This window comes from Triturus cristatus, chromosome 6, assembly GCF_964204655.1.
Source record: "Triturus cristatus chromosome 6, aTriCri1.1, whole genome shotgun sequence".
In the NCBI taxonomy this organism is placed as follows: Eukaryota; Metazoa; Chordata; class Amphibia; order Caudata; family Salamandridae; genus Triturus; species Triturus cristatus.
The window spans coordinates 1,897,408,102-1,897,421,572 of record NC_140589.1 but is presented as its reverse complement, the minus strand read 5'-3'; the positions used below and the strand labels follow the sequence as shown (position 1 = coordinate 1,897,421,572).

The 13,471-nt window shown below is 52.4% G+C and overlaps 1 protein-coding gene across 2 annotated transcripts in view; it reads right to left on the bottom strand.

Moving 5' to 3' along the window:
* The window catches only part of LOC146822353 (uncharacterized), a 74,515-nt gene extending 69,121 nt beyond the window's left edge, over positions 1-5,394 (bottom strand). Inside the window, exon 1 of one of the 2 annotated variants that reach the window (XR_014963261.1) lies at positions 5,283-5,394. The gene's annotated coding sequence lies outside the window, so the exon portion shown is untranslated. The remainder of the gene's footprint in view (positions 1-5,282) is intronic. The other variant, XM_085613438.1, reaches the window with a different exon arrangement.
* Positions 5,395-13,471: the final 8,077 nt, after the last annotated feature.

The window sequence follows — 13,471 nt, the reverse complement described above, 5'->3', positions numbered from 1 at the left end:
CATAGAGGAGGCCCTGGCGGAATCAGGGAGGAACAGCGCAGAAGGCACTGAAGAGGCCCGGACGACCCGAAGAAGAGGAGAAGGGACGGAAGCGCCAGGCAGTCCTAGAAAACAGGCAGGAGAGAACAGGGAGCGAGCCAAAATGTGCGCACAGGCGTCAGCACTAACACCAGTCCCATTCCTACCAAGGCCAGGGGAGCCTCAAATGAAATGGGAAGACTGGAGAGAATATTTCAAAAATTACCTCGAAGCATTGGAAGACGAGAATGAAGAGGCGTTTTCCAGCAGCCGGAGGAAGAGGATACTCTTACATAATCTGGGACCAGAAGGCATACGAGTATTCCAAAACTTAACAGCGGTCACCCGACCAGCAGCAGACGATGATGTGTTCAAACACGCCATCGAAGACTTAGACAACCACTATCGCCCCGCAGTATGCACATCTATCGACCGCTACAATTTCCAGATGAGGAAACAAGAAGCGGGGGAAACGATAGACGACTACGTCGCAGCACTAAGGAAGCTAGCGATAACGTGTAAATTCGGAGCTCTACACGACGAATTTATAAAGGACCAAATAGTAATGCACACAACAAGCAAGACGGTGCAGGATAAATTGTGGGCAAGTGGAGATGCGACGCTAAAAGACGTGATAGCCATCGTAAAAAGGGCAGAACGAACCAAGCGCTGCGCAGACGCAGCGAAGAGAGAACAAGTCCCGAGACCCACGATAAACAAGGTGGAGGACGCCGACCAATACGGAAGAGGAAAACCGACGCCAGGAGAAAACAAGGGAACGCACAAAGGGAAAGGAAAACCAGGACAAACGTGGAAACAAGACAAAGAAGGAACGTCGAAGTGCTACAGGTGTGGGAGCCCGAACCATCCAGCACATGACAAACGATGTCCCGCCTTCAGAGCAAAGTGCGTGTTCTGCGGCCTGATAGGCCACTATGAGAAGGTGTGTCGAAGGAAGTGGAAACAGCGCGCAGTGAAATACGTGGCACAAGACCTAGGAGAGGAAGAAGAGGGTCAAGAGGAAGACGACGACGTCCTTTGCGTGGAAGACCAAGTGCTAGGCATTGACGGCAGAAGGTCTCGCAAACCCCAGTGCGACATTCACATCGGAGGAGTGGAAATCACTATAGTAGCGGATTCGGGGTCCCCTTTCACGATCGTCCAAAGATCAGTGTGGAATGCGAAATTTGAACCTAAAGTAGGCCCACATCTGGAACCTCCCGACATACGACCGGTCACATACACGGGGGAACCTATCCCAATGGTAGGATTCCGAAGACTGCTCTTTCAATTCAAAGAACGCAGCGCCCAGTGCAAATTGTACGTTGCAGAGAAAGGACCCTCGGTCCTAGGGTGGATGGACCAAGGAAAATTGGGAATGCAACTGAATCCGGGAGGAGACACCCAAGTGCTAGTAACGTTGGAAGGAAAATGGTCTAAGGCAGCGGGACTGCGAAGCGAATACCCGAAAATAATTGGTGACAAGATAGGGAAATTGGGGAAAATTTACCCACAAAATTGTGCTCAAGGAGAATGCCCACCCTGTGACACACAAAGTGAGAAACATACCGATCGCAGTGAGAGAGGCAATGCAACAGGAGCTACACTGACTGGAGGAAGAAGGAATTATTGAACCCATCGACAGCGCGGAATGGTTGGCACCATTGGTGGTGGCCATGAAACCGACGGGCAAGGTGCGCTTATGTGTGGATCTCAGAGAACTCAATAAATGTATAGTGGTGGAGAAGTTCCCACTACCACGCATAGAGGAAATGCTGGCACGAACAAAAGGAGTGAAATTGTTCTCCACCATCGATCTAAAGTCGGCGTATCACCAGGTAGTCCTGCACCCCACAAGCAAGAAACTGACGTCGTTCATAACTCCATTTGGGTGCTCTCAGTTCTGCCGCATGCCCTTTGGTCTGGCATCAGCAGCAGCAGTTTTTCAAAAGCTAATGGCCCGTCTGTTCAGAGACATAGAGGGAGTACAATACTTCCAAGACGACATCCTAGTGATGGGGAAGGAACAAGAAGACCACGACGAGAAGCTGGATATGGTACTTAGGATCCTGGAGGAAAACGGACTAACAGCAGAGTGGGAGAAGTGCCATTTTGGCATGTCATCAGTCACCTACCTGGGGCATGAAATCGGAGACAAGGGAATAACACCAAAAAAAGTGAACGTGACAGCCATCTGCGATGCTCCTCCGCCCACCACCAAGGAAGAAGTAAGATCCTTCCTAGAGATGGTGGAATACTACAGCAAGTTCGTCCAGCACTTTGCCACGAAAACGCACCACAGGAGGCAGCTCACGAGGGAGAAAACAGCTTTTGCATGGACGGAAGACACACAAGAAGAGTTTGACATAGTTAAACGAGAAATCTGCCAGGCTATCCCGCTACAAGGGTACGATCCCCTAGGAAAATCGATATTGATGACGGACGCCAGCGAAAAAGGGTTAGGAGCAGTGCTCATGCAATAGAGACAAGACGGCAAGAAGGAGACGATCAGCTTCGCGTCCAGGTCACTAACGAATTCAGAACAAAAGTTCAGCGTGATAGAGAAAGAGATGTTGGCCGTAGTATGGGCCATGGGGAAGTATCGCCAGTTCCTGTGGGGCACGAGATTCCTGCTGAAAACGGACCACAAACCATTAGTGAAAGTACTAACGTCAAGCGGACATGCCAGCGCGACACCCCACATAGCGAAAATGACACTGAAACTCTTGGAATATCGTTATGATGTGGAATCCATACCAGGCTCAAGAAACAAGATAGCAGATTATCTCAGCAGAGCATCAGCAATGGAAAGTGCCACCAACGGCACAGAAAAAGATGATGTGATGGTAGCCTTGACAGAAGATCCGGAACAGGCAATAAGCAGACGAGAATGGAGGGACGCGTATGAAGCAGATAGAGACCTGGAAGAAATCAAGAAATGCATAGTTCAAGGGTGGCCCGATAGGAAACAACAGACGCCTCAACTTCGACAATTCTACGAGGTCAGGGACGAGTTGTCGGTGGGAAATGGAGTGTTTGTATACCGAGGAAACAGAGTGGTCCCACCAGCGAATGTAATACCATATCTTTTGACTATAATACATGAAGGGCACCTGGGAATCGTGAAGACTAAAGAAAGAACCAAACAAACGTATTGGTGGCCAGGAATGGATCTACAGGTGGAGAGACATGTAAGAGACTGTGTGCAATGCCAAGAAGCTGACAAAATCCTGAAACCAATGAGACCTGCTCTAGGAAGGTTCACGAACCCCAGTAATCCCTGGGAAGAAGTGGCAGTGGACATCTTGGTGCCAGTACTTGAAAACCAGGGAATCCCCAAGTACATATGTGTTATAGTGGACAAATACTCGTAGTGGCCAGAGGTACACATTCAAGAAGAAATGGACACTGACACAATACTCCGATTTCTCACAACGGTATTCCTCAGGGAAGGCATCCCCAGAGCCATAATTAGTGACAACGGACCTCAATTTACTTCGGACAAATGGACCAGATTTGCAGAGAGAAATGGCATTCTACTCAAACTCACGTCGGTATATCACCCTGCCAGCAACGGTCAAGTAGAAAGGTTCAACAGGGTGATAATTGGCTCCATACAGGCAGCCATCTCCAGGGGCAAAGAAAGTACAAAGCACGGTATGGGCCTACCGCATCACCCCCACTAGCACGGGGTACAGCCCATTTCAAATTCTACGAGGAAGGCAACCCTTCACCAAAGACAATGTCGCATGGAAAGAGAAGACAATCACGAGCAAATGGTCTCCAGCAGTGGTGCAACACAACCTGGAGAAAGCACAGAGGATATACACAGACAACCGCAGAAAAAACGTGAGAGACAGCCTTAGAAAAAGGGGAGTGGGTCAGAGTAAAGTTGGCAGTACTCAAAAGAAAGGGAGATAGCAAATACTCTCCACCTCTAAGAGTGGAAGAGGTGTACCACCGAGCGGCGTTGCTCAGCAATGGAAATGTGTGGTCCCAGGACCGTATGGCCAAATGCAACAAAATCCTACAGTGGCCCCGCGAGGACAAGGAAGGAGCAACATCGCCAGAGGACCCGAGAAACGAAATAGAAACTCCTAATGGAGAGAATGAAGAGAGTGTTCCTGAAGACCTTAACAGCGAGAGGAAAGTACGAGAAGGACCAACAACGGAGGAAAGGACCAGGGAAGTGGGCGAGAATGGAGACAGAAAAGGAAAAGGTACCCAAGAAGGAAGAAGGGGGAGCCCAGTCGTAGAAGGGGGTCGAGAAGGACACACTACCCCGGTAAGATGCACCCGAGTTGGTCGAGCGGTGGTGAGACCATCCAAGTTTAAAGACTATGAACTGGAATAACACTCACAGTTATGTAATTAGTTTTGTGTGGTACAAAAGGGGGAGATATGTAGTGTCGCGGTCTAGTGGACGCGCACTACGTAGGCATGCAAATGCGTGTAGCGGCCATATTGGACGCTACTGTGCATGCGCGAGAACGCGCGAGGCGGATTAGAGCGATCGGAGCAGTATGCCCGGCGCTCTCTTGTGTAATAATATATCTAATCAATAAAAGAAGGTTGGAACCTCATCCTGACTACTTCTCTTCACTGGGTGAACCGAACCAACATTACACCCTCAAGGGGGGGCAGTTCTTGGCCACCGCCCCTTCCAGATTCGGGCCCAACTTGGGCTTTGCCATTTGCAGCAGTAGCACGTAGAGCCCTCAGCAGAGAACTAGCAATAGATATATGTGAAAAATATAGCGCCAAGTTGTCCCAAAAACAAATGCAATGTCCTAGGATAATACACACAAATAATAAAACACTGCCTCTGTGTGGAATGTATGAAGCAAGGAGCCAAGAGGGGTGGCCCGGCCCGTCCTCCTCCAAGCCCCAGGCGTGGACGGGTCGGGCCAAGTCCGCGCGAAGGGTACAAGCGTTATATGCGCAGCAGCAGGGCCACTCCTCCTGGGAGGGCAGATGCATCCTGAGACTACGAGTCCCCCTCCTGGCCAACAACGGCTGGTGCGGGCCTCACCCACACCGTTCTTTAGGACTTGTGTCCTGGATACATCCATTTGTTGTTGCAGGCACGGGCGAGCACGGGATTTGCCCAGAATCACAGAATGTATAACAGACGCCGAGACTCGAACCTGTTTTCCCATCTCCAGAGTCTGCAGCTGAGGCCCTTACCCACAACTACACCGCAAACAGAAAGAGGGAACAAAACCTCCTCACCTCGGCTCGAGCCCCCCACACCGAAAACTCACCTGCAGCAGATCACACGGCGCGCTCACTTCACACAGCAGCACTTCGGATTTAAACGAATTCGAGTGTCTATGTCTGCAATCCAGTGCATGTGTGGTCGCCCTGCCATTACCAGTGACGTTAGACGTGCGTCATTCAGTGGGGGTGGTCAGCCGGGGGCAGCCCCAGAATCCCCTCTAATCATCCCCACCAGAAGCGATGGTGAGATTTTGCAGGACGGAGGGATAAGGGGCGGAGCCTACCCTTCATCTCCCTAGTTACATAATAGATGTGCCACCCACCCCTTGTGAACTGAGGTGCAGCCTCCTATATAACTATGTGATGTACCTTCCTGCCCTGAAATCCCCCCGCCCCCCTTTCGTGCTTGCACCCCCTGTCCTGGCTGCACCCCTTGGACTGTGCAGCGTAGACTCTTTCCTCCACCCCTGGAGCTCTTCTCCTGCCAGGCCCCTGGCCTGCCCCCCCTGCAGACTCTCCCCCCTCACACACATTCCTGGGGGAGGGGGGGGGGTCTGTTATACTTTATCTCCTCCTCTACCCCCCCCCCCCTCGCCCTTTGCACAGTCCAGACTCGTCTCTTCCCCTCACACACATTCCTAGGGCGGGGGGCGGCTGTTATACTTTTTCTTTCCCCAGCTCCATCCCGCCACCCCTCCCTCCCCGCCCCTCTTGCACAGTCCAGGCTCTGGCTCTCGATACCTCCAGATCCGCGCAGCCTCGTCCCTCGGACCTGAACCCCCTTCCTTCTCCTCTAAACAAATATTGCTCTTGTAAAGCGCTGCAGCGCCTCCGGGTCATGTCAGCGCTATATGATTACGAATAAATTAATACATTAAAAGAGATCCCTGCAGCTGCTCTCCTATTCTGGCAGCCATGGGTTCAGGAAGTATGGGGGTTTCTCCTCCCCCCCAGATTGTGGAGTGGGAGAGGCACGGGTGACAAGTGTCGGGGACGCGGGCGGGGGGGGGGGGGAGAAGACACATCTCCTGTGCACTTCCGCTGTTCGCAGGGCCCCGGAGCGCTATAGCGCTACCTGTGACGCTTCTGCCTTCGGGGCGCTAACCTGCCCTCAAGGCAAGTGCTGGGGGCCATAGAAGGAGCTTTTCTTTCACACCCCACGCCAGGTGATGCATCTTTTTATGCCCCCACCTCAAATACAGGGGAACATAGTGACCACACCGTCATCCGCTCCACTCAACACGCATGCACAGACGTCACCCAAGGATTACACTGACACTTTCATTGTGGGTGAAGAACTGCTGCAGGTTTATTTCATACAACATAAGTATGACAATAAATGGGTTATCTTACGGGCGATCCAGGGCAAGCAGCCCCTCGCTGCTCCGCCCGCCTGGTGAGCCAGCACGCACGGTGGGTCGATGCCCGGCAGTGCGGCACATATTTATTTTCAGATCATCCACTGGGTCACGTGATCTGTCTCCTACTCCCGCCCCTTTTGATAGGGGCGGAGCGTGTTGTGGCACACCCCCGGTTGGTCAGGCCCCCCAACCGCCCGAAGGACTAACGGGGCGCCGTCGCGGTGTTAAATGGTAGCGGCAGTTTCAGTCGATAACCTTCCAAGTATTTGCCCGGCGATAATCGCCTCTCATACCACTCGATAATTTACCAATAAAAGAGGCAGGCGCCGGAGACTGGAAGGCAGGAAACAAGGTTTTATTCCGTCGGAGCAGAACACATCAGATCAGACAGCAAGGTATCGTCACGAGGTGCTCTAACCGCATCTCTGAGACCTGGTCTCTTATACACTGGTTTATTGCTTTATTACACATAGTACATTCTTGAGATTCTTTTGAAGTACGGGGGAATATCCCCTGGAGCCCCGGTTCAGATCCGATCCCACACATAGATACAGTAGAAGTTCCCACCCTACCCGCAGTGGGAGATGGCTATCGCGCAGCAGGGAATTCCGCTAATTCCCGGGGTGTGTGCAACTGGCCGGGTCTCAGGGGGTAGGGGCTTTGATCTACTGTAATCCCTTTGATGTGGGGTGTTTCCCTTACAGTAGGGGCAGTAAACTGCATCCGCAGGGCTAGGTGATGGCCTGGGACCAGTTCAGACAATGGGGCGCAGAGGAAGGGGGTTATCAAAGGAGAGGCATGACCATGTATGGGTTGTCGGTTGGAAGTGGTTCCGTAGCAGGGTCGCGCAGAAGGAGAGGGTTTATGGCCTGTATGAGAGAGCGGGGGTGGCCAGCGCGCGGGGGATGCTCGCAGCGCCAAGGGGACCGCGCTGACGATTGACAATGAGTGGGGAGAGAGTGGGGTGTCTAAAATGGCGGCCGTGCATTCGCTGTGTGTGACGCTGGGGAGAGGCAAGATGGCGCAGATGATGTTCAGTTTGCACGCTAAATTTCCACAGTCCTCCCTTTTAACATATCTCGCCAGCTTGCCTAGTTTGGATCTATCCCCATGATACCCCGTACCTCCACCTCGTTCAGAGCTTTCATCCGCTCGGTTTCAAAGTCCAAAGTCTTAGGGCAGATGCAGTTCATAAAAAGCGAACATAAAGGTGGCAGACACTGAATCCCCAAGCAACATCCACATAGTATCACAATTGGTATCAGGATAAATGAAAACAGCCTCCATCCCCAACCTTTAATAGTGTCCCAAAACCAACTCCCCAGCGACCATTCTTCTTGTTCTTGATGGACCTCTGCGGACAGTCTGTGGAGGTGTTCAATTGCTTTGTAGACTGAGGGTGAGTTATCCGGTACGTAGGTACAACAGCTGGACCCAATGATGCGGCATGCTCCTCCACGATCTGCTAGAACCACGTCTAGAACAAGGCGGTTCTGGAGAGCCACCAGGCGGACGGCCTGAAGCTCAGCGGTGTTGTTGGCGAGGGCGCCAGCTGTAATGTTCATTGCCGTTTCGACTGCCTGGGTTAAGTGGCGGATGGCACGGCTGTTTGCCATTGGACCCCAGAGAGGAACAAGGCCTTTGACTGCGTCCATGAACTGTGCTCCGGTGGAGTCGGCCTGAACAATGTCTTTGGCCCGTTTCTGTCGGTGTTGGTTTGCTGGAGCCACATACGTCGGAGGAAGGACAAAGGCGATGTAGCAGGTGCCTCCCCAACCTTTCGGAAGCCAGGTGTAGGCCTTAGTACCGCAGATGAAGTACATATTCGGGGAGGCAACAAAGGAGGGTGGGTCAACTGAGTCCAATGTTCGGGTGATGAGGCAGGAGCTGTGGCCCACCAGCTGTGCCCCCAGGCCTTCGAGGCATACAGACCCAGTGATGTTGATGACGGACAGGGCCACTGTTAGGGTGGCGGCCGTTCGTTTCCGGAGGTAAGAGAAGGTGGGTCTGGCTGGATTGTTGAACACTTGCATTTCAACTCGTTCTTTGGCAGGGATGTCCATGTGAAAGGAAGTGTTCGATCTCAGAGGGCAGAAGAGGGCAGAAGTTCTTCCAGTTTTGTTCAGCCAGAACCCATGGTAGAAGTGTGACATGGTTCTGCCGGAAGTGGCATTGTCCTTGTAGCTTTCTTGCAGGAGGATTAGCCAGGCGAGGCAGGAGCCATGGACAGAAAAAGGTGAAGGGATAAAAGGGATAGAGTGTCCAGTGGCATGTGGTAGCAGTCCACAGATCCAGCAATTAGTGGCGTTGGTAGCAAGATTGTGTTGGTGGAGCAACTGTACAAAGGAGTTATTCCAGAACTCCTTACGCCTTTCTCGGAGTTGGGGTGAAAGCGAGATCAGATGATGTTCTTTCGTGGTGGTAGGTTGAACGGTGGCCAGTAATGTCTTATGAGCGGGTGTGCTCTCCTCCATGATCCAGAAGGCGACCATGAGGAGAAGGCAGAAGAGAAGGGTAATGAAAAGTGCAATAGTCTTTAAGCTGTGCATTCGGTCAGTCTTTGGGTTTCTGTGGTGGATCTTCGGACGTCCGGTTGCTTCCATCATCTTCATGTTGGGCGCTTCCATCACCTTCAAGAGACTCGGTAGCGGGCAGAACCACAGACTTTGTTTGGTTTCTCTCCTGGTGGCCTTTGGGGTGACTAGGCTACCGCTTTGAGATTTTCACTTAGCTTGTGGTCTGCTTAGCCGAAGTTCTCTCCTTTCGTCGCAAGTTATACCCTTCTTTGGATGGCACAGTGGGATCAGGATATCTTACTAACTCGAGTGTCTCTGTATCTGGGCAGCGGCTCAGGGATGGTCGATCTTTGTCCAGGAGTTCTTCTTGGGCGGTGATGCTGTCCGTGGTTGTCAGGGTCGGTGATACCTTCTTGCAGTGGTGTGCATGCAGCCAATTGCGTTTCCCCTCCACTCGAAGAGCTGTTCGGGTGGTGATCAGGACTTGCAGGGGACCCGTCCACCGGGGCTCCAGACTCTTGGTGCGTTGGAAGTTACGCACTAAGACGAAGTCGCCGGGTTGGATGTCGTGTCCCGGGCCCCTGGAAACATCGGGAATGGCGTGCAGCACCTGCTGATGGATAACAGACAATGTCTTAGTTAGGTTATACAAATAGTCAGACATGAGGACGTCCGGGACGTCGTGGATGGACGATGGTTTTGGTGCAGTCCAAAGGTTCATGGGCCGCCCGAAGACGACCTCGTAGGGGGTTAAGTGGTGTTTGGTGGGGGTGGAACGCATTGATAGCAATGCTAGCGGGAGAGCGTCTGGCCATCTTAGCCCTGTGGTGGCGACTATTTTTGCTATCTTAAGCTTCAATGTGGCATTGTGTCGCTCAACCAAGCCTGCAGATTGGGGATGGAAGACCGCGTGGAACTTCTGTTTTACACCCAACCCTTTTAAGATGAGTTGGATAACTTCGGCTACGAAGTGGGGGCCATTGTCGCTCCACAAAATTCGACAAAGGCCGTATCGGGGGAAGAATTCCTTCAGTAGTACTTTTGCAGTAGTCATAGCGGTGTTGTCGTGGGTTGGGTAGGCTTCCACCCACTTGCTGAAGGCACACACAACGACGAGCACATACTTTAAACCTCGGCACCTTTCTAGCTGGACGTAGTCCATTTGTAGGACTTCAAAGGGGTGATTGGGGACCCCAAACCCTCCCCGGGGTACAGCAGTTCCTTTCCCAGGGTTGTGTTGGAGGCATACTAGGCATTGTTGGACCAGTCGTTTGGCTGAGTCGGGTATTCTGTCGTTGTGCCAGACTTTGGAGATGAGTTCGATCATGGGGGCAGACCCTATGTGTGCGGGGGAGTGTGCCATGGTCAGCATGGGGATCAAGTATGAGTCGGGTAGCAACCATTTGTTCGAGTCTTTAGTTCGCCAACAACCGTCATCGTCCTTCAATCCTACCCGGGCCCATTCAGTTAATTCGTGTGGTGTGCTGGCTAATTGGATATCCCTAATCGTTTCCCTAGCATCCTTCCAATTCTCAGTTTGTGACCTGGTCACGTACATGCGGGTTGTGGACCTATTCTCGGCTGTGGTTCGGGCAGTAATGTCAGCTAGTGCATTTCCCTGTCCTACAATGTCTGTCACCTTCTTGTGTGCCTGGCATTTGATCACAGCCAGCCGTGTGGGGAGGAGGACTGCTTCGGTCAGGGCAGAGACTAGATCTCCATGCAGGATGGGTGTGCCATGCGAGGTCAAGAATCCCCTCTCTTTCCATAAGAGCCCAAAGTGGTGAACTACCCCGAAGGCATACTGACTGTCTGTGTAAATGTTTGCGGTTGTCCCTGCTGCCAGGATGCAGGCTCGTGTGAGGGCAATTAGTTCAGCCGCCTGTGCGGATCGCTGGGTGATGCGGGCTGTCTCAACAACGGTTCGGGCCGTGGTGACTGCATAGGCAGCTGAGGTGGTGCCATCGGGGAGCTTGATACATGAGCCATCCACCCACAGTTCTCCGTCAGGGTTCGGGAAGGCAGTATCCCGGAGGTCAACCCTACTCTTGGTCTGTTCGTCGGTGAGGGTCACACAGTCATGTATAGGGGACGCATTGGGGTCAGTGTCAGGGAGAGGTAGTAGAGTGGCTGGATTCAGAGTGGTGCATCGTTTCAATGTGATGTGGGGTGCAAGCAGAGTCAGTTCGTACCCAGTCAGTCGTGCGCTAGTCAGGTGTTGAGTTTTGGTTTGGTTCAGGAGGGTATCAACAGCATGGGGCACCAATACAGTGAGGGGGTTCGAGAGCACGATCCCCTCACTTTGTCGGATAGAGACAGCAGCGGCGGCTACTGCTCGAAGGCAGGCGGGCAAGGCTCTGGCTACGGGGTCGAGAGTGGCAGAGAAGTAGGCACAAGGGCGTTGTTTAGGGCCTATGGACTGGGTTAGGACAGACAATGCGCATCCCTCCCTTTCGTGGGTGTAAAGGGAGAAAGGTTTAGTGTAGTCTGGGGTTCCTAGGACTGGGGCTGAGCAGAGGGCGTCTCGTAATTCCTTGAAGGAGGATTGGCATTCGGGTGTCCAGGGGAGGGGGAAGGGGGTATCTTTAGCCAGTAGGGAAAGCAGAGGTTTTACGATAAGACTGAAATTTGGCAACCACTGACGACAAAAGGAGGTGAGGCCCACTAGGGACCGCACTTGCTTCTGAGTTTTGGGAACAGGGGTTTCTAGGATGGTTTGAATTCGGTCAGGGGTAAGTTTCCTCCCATCTTTGGATAGTAGGTGGCCTAGATACGTTACTTGGGGCTGGCAGAATTGCAATTTCTTTCTGGAGACCTTGTGACCGTTCTCCGCAAGGAAGCGAAGGAGGTGAATGGTGGCCGCGACGGCAAGAGGGGTGGTGTCGGCCGCCAAAAGAATGTCATCGACGTACTGTATCAATGCCACTCCATCGGGTAGTTGGACTGCATCTAGTTGCCTCTTGAGGGCTTGGCTGTAAATACTGGGACTCTCAGTATAGCCTTGGGGTGCCCTACAGAATCTGTACGAACGGGCTTTTAAGGTGAAGCCGAACAGGTAGCGGCTGTCTGGGTGGATGGGGATGGAAAAGAATGCGTTCTTGAGGTCAATAACAGTAAAGATGGTGGCGGTGGATGGAATCAGGGTGAGGATGGTGGTGATGTCTGAGACTACGGGGTACTGGGGTATGACTACTTTGTTAACCTCTCGCAAGTCAACAATGAAACGGTAGGCTTTCTCATCCCCCTCGCCTTGCTTCTTTACAATGGGTAGGATAGGGCTGTTGCAAACATTACTCACTACTTCTTCTACCACTCCTGCCTCGACCAGGGACTCGATGATTTCCACCAATGCCTTCTCGCCTTCGGGGGATATCCGATACTGAGGAAGCTTTGGGAGCACTGCGTCCGGTCGGACGGTTATGTGTACCGGGTCGATCACCATGCGCCCTACATCTGAGTCGGTTTTAGCCCATAGATGTGAAGGTAATGTGTCGAGTAGGGACATATCAGCATCGGTTATAGAGAGCATACGCCGAGTGTGACAGGGTCTGAACAGATCTGGGTTATCGTGTAGGATGACTCGAACTCCGTCTGGGGAGCATCTGATAGTGGCTCGAAAATGTTTTAGCAAATCAAGTCCCATAATAGCATCGGGGGTGTTGGAGGAGAGCAGAAAGGTCGTGTCAGTGGTGTTATCTTCCAAGTCAAAGGGGATTGGTGCTGATAAGGGGTTAGTGGAGGGCGTTCCGTCAAAGCCTATTGAAGTTACGTGTGAGCCAGACAAGGGTGCCCTAGGAATCAGTCGTTTAGATAACGCACTACGTGTCGCCCCAGTATCTACCAGGAATGGAGATTTTGTGCCCAAGACCTTAGCGGTGACGTAAGGACCTTGCTGGTCAACACGGAGTTCGACTGGATCCCTCCCTTGCCCCTGGCGGTCCTATGCGAAGTCATGAGTGCTTTCATAGTCGGACTGCTGACACTGGTTTTGTCGGGGGCGATCAAAGGTGTTTGGTCTGCCTGGCCTGTCGTTGATGGTGTTGTTCGTGTGCCCTCGTCCCTGTTCTCTATTTCTGGGGTCATATGCTGCGTCTCTGGGGCCCCTATTCTTGTTCATTTCCAGAAGGACCGTGCACTGGGATTTCCAGTGTCCGAACCCTCTACAGAACGCACATTGATTTCCATCTAAGTCCCTCCGTCCGTTGTAGGGTGTAGGTGCATGGTCTCTAGGGGGTAGCTTTCTAGGGGCGGTTGGTTGGTAGTTCTCCTTCGGGGGTTCCCTTCCTATTGTCACCCCTTGCAATTGTGCTATCATCACCCTCTCCTTTAATTCCTTTTTCTTCTTCTCTGACGCCC